Here is a 12,480-nt window from a genome sequence, read left to right on the forward strand (position 1 = left end):
ATTTGTGACCATCCTCCCCGATGCTCTTCAACCGACGATTACCAATTCCACTAGCATATACGGATATACATGCATACATACATACAGCAACCTATATATTAAATATTTTTGGAATTTTTTTCAACCTAGCACTTTGCTTGTTTGCGGCATTTTGCATCCTACATACATACATATACATAGGTACATATGTATATGTATTTATTGTTGTCGATGTCGCTTGGTTGTTGTATTTTTATGGGTCACAAACACAAATCAAAAGGCAAAAGCGGCGCATCGCGTCGCGCTAACTTTTATCATATATCACTGGAGCATTCGACGGCGGTCGCCAAAAAAACACGCACACACACACACACACACACACAGACAGACACAGGCTTGCATACACATTTATACATACATCAACACAAAAGGACAGGAAAACCAGAAAAACCCCAGATCACTTCCGCCGCACCAACGAACTTTGTATACCCTTACCCATTTTCCTTCAACTGTCGAATATGTGACAGGATCGATATAAATATGAACTCAAAAAACATTTTCAATATTCATTTCACGATTTACTCAGCCCCAAAGTATGCAATGCTGGCGATTATTCTGTTCACCTTCATCATAAACTCAAACAACAACTTGGAACTTTGATTAACAAAGTTACATGACTACCAGTAATAATATATTTTGAGAAATTTAGTGTTAAGAACTTAACAATAAGCCAGTTTACAGTATTTTCGAATTCAATACTCACATTAAACCTAATGGCATATACCCGTCTATGGAGAAAAGTATCTAGAAACACCCAAAAAACTATGTGCGTGAAGAACGCCCAACTATGCCACTTTAGTGAACCTAATAAAAACGAAACAAACTTCCCTATATGTACATATATTACTACACATATATAGTAGGCATTGAATACCCTTGCCAAAAGGGTATATATTTGCTTTTGAAATAAACCGAAATAAGTTTTTAACTTGAAATATTTTCAACATACATAGCCATATAGACGCTAACAATACAAAACTGATACATATTGAGAAGGAAAGATAATTTGGCAAGAGTATTTCGATTTTGGCACAACCAAACTTGGACCTGGACCATTCCATAGTGTTTTTATTTTTCTTGGTTTTTGTGTTTTTTTTTTTTTTTCGTTTTTGTTTCGTTTTTGGTAAAGCGTTTCAGTTTGCTATGGTTTGATGTGATGTTGTATTTTTTATGGCGCAAAGTGGCGCGTGAATTGTTTTTGCACAGTTGGGCGAATATAAGGCACTCCTTGATGCCGACGCCGCCGCTGCCACTGCCACCGTTTCCGCACTTTTGGGCTCACTCAACCACATTGAAAAAGTTCATCTCTCTCTCTCTCTCTCTCTCTCAACAAAATGCATTCTTCTGAATAATGCTGCATACAGTAAAAATCAATTGTAAAGAATACATTAATGCGTCTAGTAGTTTATTATCATGAACAAAAAAAAAAAAAAGATTGTCATTCAATTTCGTTTAACATGTCGTATACGTAACAATCTTTTTTATGACGAATTCAAGTCGTTGAATGGCGGTGAAAAACAGAGTTTAAGGCAAACTTTGCAATGTTAACACGAATCTAATATATATATATCTTTATTTGATTAATCATCAGTCAACTCTCTTCATGTTTATGTACATTGTAATAACTTTTCTCCACAATTTGCCATATTTTGTAAGAGGAAATTACATTTTTAAAGTAATTAAGGATTCCTACAATACGTTGTCCTCTTCTCTAGAGATAATCCTGATTAAATTGTTTAACAGAACAATTATGAACTCTACATATTTGTATACATATATAGATAAATGAAATGAAAGGGGAAATTTCCAACTAATAATGCTTTGCCTAATTGTATAATTTTCAACTAAATTCAACAATATCCTTAGGGCAATGCGTATTTATTTAGAATTAAGCAGCATGTTTTCTATCTAAAATTAACATTTTTGATATTGTACATTCCACACACACACACAGACACACACAGACAGACATTCCGCAACATTCATTCGAAATTATGACAATTTAATTTATTTTTTCACAACGAGTTTTTTGCGGTCAATTGTTTGTGTACTTGATACATATTCATTCAGTATTTTTGTTTTGTTGTGTTTTTCGTGTTTTCTCCTTTTCTTTTTTTCTTGTTGTGTTTGTTTTCTGTGTGTGGTTTGTTAGCCATTTGGGGCAGTTAGTAAAAATTAATTAATGATTACCAAAAACTTATCGCAAACAAAATGAACGGAAAATCAATCGGTTTAGTTGGCTGTAAACGATTTGGTTGATACCCTAGAAATAACCAAATCATGCGTAAAACCCTGCCAGGAAGTAAAATCAAAGATAAAGATGATTTATGGTATTAATTATAACTCAAAGGGGGCGGTTGATAATCACAATCATGGCCCAAAGAGACAGAGAAAGGGAGATAAGTTAATGACAACTTTTTTCTCACTTGTTTGCCAAGTCTTAAAGTTGCAATTGTTTAAAAGCTTTTAAAAAGTATTTAAACCAAAAAACCAACCGGTTTACTTGTCTAAACCGATTTACTTTGCAAGTGATGGCAGAGGGAAGAGCGGAAAGGTCAGATTTAGGGGGCAGGGGCAGTTTGTGTTGGGCTGATGGTTTCTTTTTGGCTCATTTTCTAGATTGCTAGCTGAATTTTTTATTGCCCCCAAAACGGAAAACGTTCTAAATTGCAACTTTAAATTAAACTAGAAGTGCACACATACCAACCAACGTACACACACACACACATACTTTGAGTGTGTGGTACCGGAACCAGGACCAAAACGAGAGAGAATATTCGTGCCAAGTGGCGGACTTCCAACGAGCTGGAAAGGCAGCGGCATACAGTTATTTCAATTATTAATTAATACCACGCACTGCAAAAATACTTACACACACACACACACACAAACACATTCCCTCTCTCACATAGCAAACAGTTACACCGAAAAGTTTGCAGCAAGTGAAAGTTGTCGTCTGAAGCAATTAAAAAAAAACAACACCAACAAAAATTGTTGCCCACAGTCAATATTTTAACTCAAACAAACAAGTAAAAAACATGCAACAATTTACAAATATGCACAACTTGCTCAATTTACTTTTGCAAAAACAAAATATGAAAGAAAATTGTTTCACTTACCGGACAGACAAAATTCAATTAAAAAAGTCAAGAAGCCACACAAGACAAGTGAATGAAGAAGAAACAAAAGTTAAATGTGAAAAACGAACTGAACTAGTTCCAAATCACAGCAAATGAAATAAATGTTTGCTGCAAACTTTTTGGCCCAAAAATACTGCAAAGTGGAACAGTGGGCCATCGGACAGTGCCAGACAAAAGTATGGTTTAAGCTAAGCGAAAGGGTCTTTTCCTTCTGACTGTATTTTCATCAATTTCCAAACGATTTCAAAAAGTTAACTCTCAAATCGACCAAGACATGAATCAAATACTCCAAAAGGAGACTCACTTAGAGCTACTACTCTGACTATCTTTTGGTAATTGAGTGATCAAGCATCGCCCTGAAATCTCGGGGCTCCTGATACTACGGGCCCGTATCTCTTACTAATCCGGCACTGCCAACAGATGCATATAAATTTCTTATCATCAAAAGTTATCATGAATTTCGCAGAATTTTTCAAAGCAATTGTCCCTCAGGAATTTAACTTAAACCGTGACTTGTCGCTGGGGAAATTCGTTGCTAAGGGGAATTTTATTATTTTTACCTAATTTTAAGTTTACTTCAAGTTTTTTGAAACAACAATATGAAAATTATCCACTTATGAACCTAGAAGATGGAGGTTTGAAGTCAAAGGGAGGAGTCTTTTAGCCCACTGTTCAATCGAAAGCACGGCAAATTGTGGGGTACTGTTAGGCACTGTGGTCCCTAACCTTGGCAATATGTGGACACACACACACACACACACACACCACATATATTCATATGCTGACTTGTTTCAATGAAAGTGAAATTCATAAGATGATTGCTCCTTCTTCCGCTCACTCTCTCTCTCTCTCGCTCTCTCTCTTTGTCTATGATGGGTCACAATGAACGTAACGAAAATTTAGCACAAAATCAGGGAAAGCCGCCGCAATACATACATAAATAAAATTCATATGGGATGGCAACAATAAAGACAACTAAATACATAGAAGAAGACAATAAGTAGCAGACATTCGGTTGTTGTTGTTGGTAGTGGTGGTGGTGGTATTGTTGTTGTTGCTGTTGCAGCAAGTCAACACGGCAAACATAAATTCTTTGGCAATTTATTATTAGAAAGAAGCAGACAGGGGCAAGAGAGCAAGGGAGACAGCTATATGTTGTCGCCAGCAGCAACAGCGACAAAATAAAAATAAAAATCAGACTCTCCTCTCACTATATATGTATATATAATAGACACACACACACACACACACATGTAACACGTATGAGATCCAAAAGCATGCGTGAGAGCAAATTCTTAGACAAACTATTAAAATGGTATGATAGATATGGATACCCTCTGCTTATGCCCATCCAAGAAAATTCTTGGAAAGTTTTTAGGGGAAAATCTTTCTTTTATTTCAGTCAAAAGAATTCCCATTTCCGGGAATTAAAGACTAACTTAATTGGAATGCGATAAGAAATATCCAAAATATTCTAACATTCTATCTAGGTACATGTGTGTGTGTGTGTATGTATGTATGTAAGTATGTATGTGTCTTGTGTATGTTTGAAAGTATATCAAGCCTTAAAGTGTGTGTAGGTTCAAGTGTTTGCTTGATTCAGTTTAAAAAGTTGACTTCCACCAAAAAGGTATCCTTATTCAATTAAACATGTATTGGGCGCTGTGGAAAGAAGGGGAAATCTGCAGTTGCAAGTCTTGACCTACGCTTCATATGGTTGAAATTCCCAACTGGTTTTAGCAGTCAAGATATTGTCATTACTGCTCACCTTTTGTGTGCTTATTGTGCCTTGTGCTAAAACATTTCAAAGTGACTGTGATGATCGAAAGGGGGTTCAGGCCATTAGTGTGTTAATGTGTGTGTGTGCTTGTATACCCCATGCTACCCTTCAGTGATGATTATAAGGAATAAATATTTGCCGTGTTATTATTATTTTAGATCAACAACATGATAGTGTGTGCGTATCGAGCCATGCTATAGAGTATAGAGTCATGTTGTATGGGCCATGAGCCGGGGGTGGAGGGTTGGATTGCGTTGGGCAGTGGGCAGTGGGAGAGTGTGGCGGGTGACGAAACAGGCTGGCTAACAGGGGTCTCGCACGCGCAGCCATATGCTGAAAGTCTCATCTTCTTCATCTCATCTCTGATTCTCGATTCTTGCCTTGCCTTCTCCCTGTCACTGTCTCTCTCTCTCTCTCTGTCTCTGTCAGTCTTATAGAGACTTTAACCGTTGCCTTGTCAATATTTCATTTGGCACTTGAACCAAATTCTTTTAGTTTTTCTGCTGCGAAGGTTGACGTAAACGCCAACGACGACAGCCGCAACAGCAACGCTTTCGCTGCATATATAATACATACTAAATATGTGTGTGTCTGTGTGTGTGTGTGTGTGTGTGTGTGTGTGTATATACAAATATTTCATGTTCATGTTCATGTAGTTGTTGGCCGATGCCAATCAGTTCTCAAACCTTTAGTGAATCCGTAAATTTGCTTTATCTACAAGCACATTGTACATACATACATATAAAAAGTCTCCAAGTATGAGTATTTGTTCATTGAATGACTAAAACAAACAATTAACATGTGCTTTGAATATAAACGAAATTTCCTGTCCCCATTCGCTCTTCCTTCTCCTTAGATTCCTGTTGTCTGCCAGCTCTTATGTAACCCAAGCAACAGGTCCTTATTTTGCGGGTGTTTCCTCTTATTAAAATATTTTTTTTTTTTTGTTGTTGTTTGCCAGCCAAAAAAGAAATGAACAATAAAAAGAAACGCTTCCCGCTTCCCGAAACAAAAAAGAAAAGACTGATTTTTTGTTTGCTTTGTATAAATTTTGCAGCAATTTACCATGGAATATGGGCAAACTAATTGCACACAAACAGAGCAAGAAAGAGGGAGAGAGATAGAGAGAGAAAGCAAGAGGGTGAAAATCTAACTAGAGGAGGAGCAAAGGACACGAGGTGACTTGTCTGCTGGTTTTTCCAGTGGCTTTACCAAATACAACTAATAAGGCCAGGCTAAAAGCAAACAGAAGGAGGCCAAAAGGAAGACAAAGAAAGAAGAAAAAACTAGGCAACTTTTCGCCTTCTTTTGTATACTCTTTCCATAGGCCAGCCTAAAGTTTTTATCATAATTCGAGTACCAATAGTCAAACAAACTGACTCAGGTTTAAAAGTCTTCCAATTCTTGAATTTCGTAGGCTATATACACAATATATAAGCAACTGATCGAAACTAGCAAATGGTCTTGATCCGAAAAGACTGATTCAGAGAGCCCCAAATGAAGTCATCCCTCCACCCCTTACCCATGGGGATATACATAGTTCGATTAGTCTATAAAAATAATTTTAAAATCACTTTTTGATTCTCTTTTTTTGCTTTTTTGTGGTTTTTGTGTTCCACTTTTCAGTCGATGCATAAAAAATAAAGAAATATTTTAATCTAGCTGGAGTTTCCAAAATTTACTCCATAATCTAAAATGATTTTAGTTAAATGTATATAACCTTAATGTCAAAAGGCAAAGATAAGGGAGATTTCAATAAATGTCATAAATTTGCCCAGACATTTTTAGAAATTGCAAAACTGAATATATAGGGAAAATTTTAGTGGTTTGGGAGTTGGGTTAAGGAAGGAGAACCAACAAAAGAAATCGGTTCCTTCCGTTTTTGCCTAACGTCCATCCTAATCCAGCCCTCTCTCTCCCCCTCTCTCTCTCTCTCTGCGCTATGGTCTACTTTGCTGTCGACTGCTGTAATCGCTTTCATTAAAATGAAAAATAAAAAATAAAAAAAAAAAAAAGAAATATCTGACCAATGAAGAAATGGCAAACCAAAAATTTCATTTCCATAAAGCTAAAAGACGAAAGAAGGCAACGAGAGAAAACGAAGGCAGAACAAAAATCAAGAGACACAGGCAGACAGACAGAGAGCAAATTGAGAAAGAATAAAAGCAGCGAAAGCAGGAAAATGCTTTCACTTTTCGGCTTCAAGATTGCGTATTTTCTTTCCGTTTTTTTTTCTTGTATGATTTTCATTATTTTTAATGAAATTAAATTGCAGACATATACAAACAAAGTTCTTACATAAAAATAAATGGATGTACATACATACATACATATGTACATATGTACATACATACATACATAGGTACATAAAGAAATACATTCCTTCTGTAAAACTCTAAGCAATCTCTGACTCGAATCCACAGAACATATATACACATTAAGAAACCAGTGGCGGATCAATAAGGGTTAAGTAGATAACGTTTCCCATTAACACTTCAACTAACATAGTCTCAATATCCAAGAATGAGAAGAAGAAGATCCTTTGCTTAAGAATTTGTAGTTTATGCGATTGCCAATCAGATTGACTGTGACTTTGTCTTTACTTTTAGTTTATTTATACATTTGTTTAGGACTCCATTCGGAAGGGGTAATCTGGACTGAAATTTCAACCCTTAGACTCCATTCAGGATACGTTTCTCTCACTTTCTTCTCTATAGTGTCTCATGTACTGTGCCTGACACAAAAAGCTTCATCATACGACTGAAAGGTCCACTTTGGATTGGATCCCCCCAAAAATGATATTCCAGATCTTTTCCCAGACTTTGTGCATTACTCTAGTTTCCTCTCAAAAAAACTTTTGCAGTTTCTCAAACAATTCCTTGGCTTTGATTAGAAAATACGAGTAGCTATATATATATATATATATTTAAACATTCAAATAGTTGCAATGAATATTAACTAAATAGACAGACAATTGCTTTATTTTTGCAATAACTCGCCTCAAGTTCTTAGATATCCTTCGAGTCTAAAGAGCTAAGAACTAAGAACAGAAGCCTTTGCATCATCTAGAGTCACACACACACACACACACACACACAAGATATTTCCGATTTGCTTTTAATTTAGCTTATCTTTGAATAATATATATATATACATATGTACATTTATACATATATAGTAGAATTCACAGCCCGCAGATATACCAAGAATAAGACTCTTTAATGCTTCACTTAAAATGTTTGTCTAATATTGGCAATAACATTTCAATTGGATCTCGAGTCAAGTGTCCCCTGGAGCTGCTTGGCTTCTTGGCTAAGAGTGTTGAAAATTTAGCACATATTAAATATATATACATATATATATTAAACTAATCAAAACCTACTAAACAACCGAAGTCCTTACTTAAAGAAAATATTTCATAATTACTTCTATGTATTTATTTAGTGAAGTTTCATATGTGTGTGTGTGTGTGTGTGTGTGTGTGTGTGTGTGTGTGTGTGTGTGTGTGTGTGTGTGTATTTGTACATACATCACATTAGATTTGTATACATTTAGCTTAGTTGAGCCACTTAATGAAATGGCAGGCATATTTTTAGACATGGCCCAAAAACCAAAAACAAGAATAAAGTGAAATAAAACAAACGACAGACAAAACTGAATAGCAAAAGGCACAACGATGAACAAAACAAACATTTTTGAAAAGTAAAAAAGTAAAAAAAAAGCAGTGAAGAATATTGTATTAAGAACATTAGTGGCAGAAATTAAATGACTGCCATCAGTTGCCATCAACTTCATTGTCTTAGGCAGAGGCCTTAGCAACATTGCCGCAGCTGCTTACAAAACACACACACACACACACACACACAACTACTGGGGAGTGGGTTGGGTGAGCGAGGGGAGGAAATTATTAGGTACACATGTGTTGGATTGTTGTTATTGAAAAAAGATTTGAATGCTGCAACTTTGAGGAAGGTTCTTTTCTCAGCTAAATTGTCTCAATGAATTCTCACTGTATATATGTACCTCACTCTCTCTCTCTCTCTTTCTTTCTCACTCACACGCTCATTCTCTTTTATACTCTATGTTGGGAAAAACTTTTGCATTAATTTTCCTTTTCAGTTTTTCGAATTTCTCTTTCATTTTTATTTTGGCTATTCTTATGTGGCTCAAGGCTAATTCGTACTTTTGCAACGTCGTGGCCAGAGTCTTTAATTTTAGTTCAATTTTGTTGCCTTTTTTATGCAATTTGATAAACTATTTACATGATACGACGGCCAGCCTTCTCTTCGAAATATTAGAAACTCAACAAGTTAAATTAAAAACGGATTTTGTAATCATTTGATGGCCAGATATGATTTCAGATTTCAGATTTTTAAATTATTATTTCTTTGCTGTCTGTTTTTAAACTTATTGTTAGTCATACGGGTATTTACTTGGTCAAGATGCTGTGGGTCGTTTGAATCGCGTTGATTGAATTGGCCGCCACCATGTGAGATAATTTTCATTAATGCTTTATTTTTGCAATAATTTTTTCCAAAATTTATCTTGGCACTGATTTTTCTTCTTATTTTGGCGGGCAATATACAAATTTATTTGTTGTTATTTTTGTAAGCCGGCAAAAATTTTCACACAGGTTTCTTCATATTTGTTTCACTTGAAATTAACTTAAAATAACACAAAAAAAAAAAAAAAGGAGATACATTTGCATGAATTGTGTAGATTTTGTTGAAAACTTTTCAAAATTTACATGAATTTTTTTCGGATTTGTTGTTCTGTTTTGATTTTGTTCATGCAGTTGGGAATTTTGTCGCGTAACGACGCGTGCCGCGGTCCGTGCACCACGATTTTGGGTCGCTCGTTGCACGTGGCAAGTGAACGACGCCAACGCTGAACTAGAGAGAAACACACGCGTTTTTGATTTGAAATGGAAATGGAATGTGCCGCATTCGATGTGGCCTCCGCATCGAGTCCCAGACTCGACTAGTTGCTGTTTGCCTGATGCCCCGACGAAGATGCTGGGGCCGCGAATGCCGAGTCGAGTGTCGAGTGACTGAAAGGCCGAGCGAACTCACGAGCTCACGAACAGGCACGAGTTGAATGTTTTGAGTTTATTTTTGCCTAAGTTCTCAATTTTATGCTCAAAATTTTCATGTTGGTTGGTTGATGTAGGAATATCCTCATATTAGCGAAGCACAAGAGAGTTGAGTTGTTGTTGTTTCACTGTTTTTTTTGGTTTTTTTTTTTTTTTTTTGGGGTTTGTTTTCCTTTTTACCCCGTCTGTGTGCGTCGTCCCCACTGGTTTTGGTTTGGTTTCGTTTGGTTTTTTTTTTTTTTTTGCTCATTTCCGTTGGGACTTGCTTTGCCAAGGAAGTTGTTGCCACGATGACAACGACAATGACATCGTCTGTATGTGTCTGCTGTGTTTTTTGTTTTTAGGGGAATTGTTTTGTGTTTTTATATCTGTTGTTTTTCTTTTTGTCGCTTTTGGTATGTCAAATGTGACGTTCAAGGATCGCAACATATCAGTGGACCATAAGAATAAATAGCCGACAAAATTTTCTATGACGAATGCAATTTTTGTCTGCAATCGTTTGGTGTTATGTTTTTCTTTAGTTGTATGTAGGTTTTAGTTTTTGCAGTGTCTTTCGTTACAAAGTTTTCCCCATGGCACATTATTAGATGTAAGTAGCTATATCTGTAGCATACTTTCAAGGAGAGAGCTAGAAACAGTTGCCTACTTTTTTGGGCTAATTGTTAACTAATTTTTGCCTCAGCTTAAAAGAACAATTTCAAATCGAAAGCTATAATCAGCCCACAAATAATTATAAAAAAACTCATTTGAAGGATAATTGTCCTTAGTCTCTTTAATAAGATTATATTTATACTAACTTTAGATATGTCTTAAATGTCTTTTAGTTTACATGGTGCCTTGTTCCCTTTGAATTCCTCTCGTGGTAAAGTCGGCTAAACAATTGTTTACTAATAAAATAAAAGTTACCACTTTAGGAATACCTTCAGAGATACGCAAAAACTGTAAGGTAAAACTTTTGTTTTGAATTACTTTCTCGCTGCCCAACTTCATTTTTTATGGTCAAAGGCTTTTGTTTACCCATTCCATTTTGTCTCAAACACTTTTCATATGACAAACGTATTTGATTTCATTACTAATGCGACCATAGCAACCGTCGCAGCAAACCGCAAAGAAGCAGATTCAAGTGAGGTAGAAGGGTCTCGATGTTAGTTTGGTCTGATGCATTCCTATAGTCTTTGAAATAACCATGGAGCCAGATCATCCAGCTCCTCGGGAACTGCAGAGTTTGCATGTTAGTCTCATGTCGCGACCTAGGACAACTGAGACCAAAACCACAAGAGCAAACCAAAAGAAAGATAGATAGAGAGAGAGTGAGGGAGATAGAAACGAGAGTGAAAGAGCTGAAAAATACACAAAAAAAAATGAAGATAGAGAGAGAGAGAGAGAGAGCAAAAGACCATGAGTGAGTGAGTCCTGTTGGAGGTTTTTATTTCGCTTTTGCCTTTTGCCTCTTTCAGCCCACAGGCTACTGAACAACAACATGGTCAGAGGTTGCCACAGTTACTACCACAACGAAGAACAGCATCGGTAGCAGAAGTAGCAGCAGCTGTTGCTTGTCTCAATAAGGAATAATTTGCCTTCATGCCACACTTACACTCACACATCCACTTCCACATCTTTACTCAGTTACTGTGTGTGTGTGTGTGTGTGTTTTGTGTGTTTATGTTTGTGCTTTATTATTTGTGTTTCCAATCTAATATGTCTAATGCCTTTGAGTGTGATTAGTGACAATGTAGGAGACTCTACTACATACACATCCCTCCTTCTTCTCCTCCTCATCCCCATCCTACTTCTCTCCTCTCTCAATTTTCGCCTTTACGCCCTTCTGATAACAAGCCTGGGCTAAAAACTCTTATGCAAGCAAATTGAAGTTGTATTTACACACACATTTTTACAAACGAAACTATAATTTAGCTTCTACAATTATTAATCAGTTGAATGTGGCAAGGAAATAGAGAGATAAAAGAAGATGAAAATAAACCTTCAAACTGCAACTGGCAAGACCGAAAACATTCAACTGATTGAAACAGTTCATTAATTATAAGAAGTCTCTGGGTATATATATTTCTTTGGTCTATTCAATGGGACAATTAAGCACATAAGCTGCTTGTCTCTGCGCATTAAAGCAGAATAAATCAAATTGACCAATGAAATGGGGTAAGTTTGTGGGAGAGTTTGGGAAAGACCATGGAACGGATGGAACAAAGACTCACCAAGTCCTTTCAACTCTATGCAACATTCTAAAGAGTGTTGCCTAAATTTGTTACTAGCTTTTGGCCATTCATTCAGAGTTTGAGGGTTTCTGTGCTAACCAAGATTTGATTGGATTCCATTAAACCAAGCTAATGTGCCTCAAATGGGAAAACAAACAAAACGAAATTCCACATCAGTTATATTCAATAATTTGGTTACTCATCCCCATCAGCTGA

General features: G+C 36.2%; 1 protein-coding gene across 1 annotated transcript in view; it reads right to left on the reverse strand.

The window, feature by feature from the left end:
* Window positions 1-9,912, reverse strand: part of Neto (Neuropilin and tolloid-like) — a 68,244-nt gene extending 58,332 nt beyond the window's left edge. The window contains exons 1-2 of the mRNA XM_068302697.1: window positions 9,707-9,912; window positions 9,393-9,623 (exon numbers count right to left, since the gene is read on the reverse strand). The gene's annotated coding sequence lies outside the window, so the exon portion shown is untranslated. The remainder of the gene's footprint in view (window positions 1-9,392; window positions 9,624-9,706) is intronic.
* Window positions 9,913-12,480: the final 2,568 nt, after the last annotated feature.

This window comes from Drosophila tropicalis, unplaced genomic scaffold (assembly GCF_018151085.1).
Source record: "Drosophila tropicalis isolate 14030-0801.00 unplaced genomic scaffold, ASM1815108v1 contig_158, whole genome shotgun sequence".
Taxonomy (NCBI): domain Eukaryota; kingdom Metazoa; phylum Arthropoda; class Insecta; order Diptera; family Drosophilidae; genus Drosophila; species Drosophila tropicalis.